Source organism: Cynoglossus semilaevis, chromosome 17 (assembly GCF_000523025.1).
Source record: "Cynoglossus semilaevis isolate Cse_v1.0 chromosome 17, Cse_v1.0, whole genome shotgun sequence".
In the NCBI taxonomy this organism is placed as follows: domain Eukaryota; kingdom Metazoa; phylum Chordata; class Actinopteri; order Pleuronectiformes; family Cynoglossidae; genus Cynoglossus; species Cynoglossus semilaevis.
The window spans coordinates 15,999,104-16,000,917 of NC_024323.1; the positions used below are offsets into that span (position 1 = coordinate 15,999,104).

The 1,814-nt window shown below is 50.9% G+C and overlaps 1 protein-coding gene across 1 annotated transcript in view; it reads right to left on the reverse strand.

Annotated features, from left to right (window-relative positions):
* The window catches only part of rab3db (RAB3D, member RAS oncogene family, b), a 7,224-nt gene that overhangs the window by 4,626 nt on the left and 784 nt on the right, over positions 1-1,814 (reverse strand). The gene's annotated exons all lie outside the window — the stretch shown is intronic.

Below are 1,814 nucleotides of genomic sequence, written 5' to 3' on the forward strand. Positions count from 1 at the left end.
GGAGGGGGGGGCAGGGGAGGGGGGTAAATGAGGATACAGCGTTACCTTCAAACCAGACACTGGAAAATATTACAATGACGATGTGAGAGAAATGAGTCTGTGATTATTTCAACAATTACAGACCGGCCAGACTGACCAGTCACCTCCAAATACCTAAAAACAGCTGTGGGTGTGTCCACCAGCAGGGTGCGCTACACTGTAAATAAGACAATCATTACTGAGAAATGACCTGTGTACGAGGGGCTGAGTCACTGCTGCACATCTACACCAACCACCGGGGGGCGTTAACATCAAGTCAAGTCAACGTTTAAAACAACAAACAGTTCAGTGAACTAAAACAACAAGACTGTACTGTACACATGTTGTTAGGAAGGAATATGGGCTGGATGATATGGGCTGGGTGATATGGGCTGGATGATATGGGCTGGGTGATATGGGCTGGGTGATATGGCTGGATGATATGGGCTGGGTGATATGGGCTGGGTGATATGGCTGGATGATATGGGCTGGGTGATATGGGCTGGGTGATATTGGGTGGGGGTATATGGGCGGGGTTATAGGGCTGGATGATATGGGCTGGGTATTTTGGCTGGGTGATATGGGCTGGGTGATATGGGCTGGGTGATATGGGCTGGGTGATATGGGCTGGGTGATATGGGCTGGGTGATATGGGCTGGGTGATATGGGCTGGGTGATATGGGCTGGGTGATATGGGCTGGGTGATATGGGCTGGGTGATATGGGCTGGGTGATATGGGCTGGGTGATATGGGCTGGGTGATATGGGCTGGGTGATATGGATTCTCCAGGAGGGAATCGCTTGTAAAAAACAGACCATAAAATACTCTGAGCGTTTCTGTAAAGGCACGAAGAAGAAAAGAAGAAAGAACCAGCAGTTATTGAAACCATGACGACGGGGTTTTGTTTGTGGGAAACACCAACGTTCTCCACCTCGAATTAAGGACAAATATTTCGGGAATCGCTTGTAATAACTAGAGTAGAAGGTGATTAATCTGAGGAGGGATTTGGGTTCAGTTCGTTACTGCAGACCCTCAGGTGGCTGAGCATCAGCGCCGCCCTGCTGTTGGTTCAGGATGTTGAAATGAAGTGTTTCATCATCACATCACTGTTCCAACCTGAGCTTAGTTTAATCTGCCAGGACACTGGCAGTGAAATCCAGTGAAGTCACATGACTTCCTGTGCAGTGTCGGGGTCTGCCACAGCCAATCACCTTTGAGCTCCTACAGCAGGAACACAAATGTTTCAGTTTCCTTCTCCAACTTTCCTGTCAGACATTAATCCTCAGGTAAACCCAGTCACATGACCTCCATGTCAGCAGCGCAGCACAGACGTCTGTAGACCGTGCAGCCTCTGCAGACCTCTCTGTGCAGCACAGACGTCTGTAGACCGTGCAGCCTCTGCAGACCTCTCTGTGCAGCACTCGACGTCTTCCCCTTTTTTTCAAACCACTCGCAGACGTTCATGGTTTTCTCTCATCACTGTTGCCTCATTCTGTGGCCTGTAGTTCCTGTGAGAGTGTGAAGACAAGAAGGCTGCACAACCGCCTGCCCCTCACATCAACCTGCCCCTCACATCACCCTGCCCCTCACATCAACCTGCCCCTCACATCACCCTGCCCCTCACATCAACCTGCCCCTCACATCACCCTGCCCCTCACATCAACCTGCCCCTCACATCAACCTGCCCCTCACATCAACCTGCCCCTCACATCAACCTGCCCCTCACATCAACCTCACCCTCACATCAACCTGACCCTCACATCAACCTGCCCCTCACATCAACATGCCCCACATCT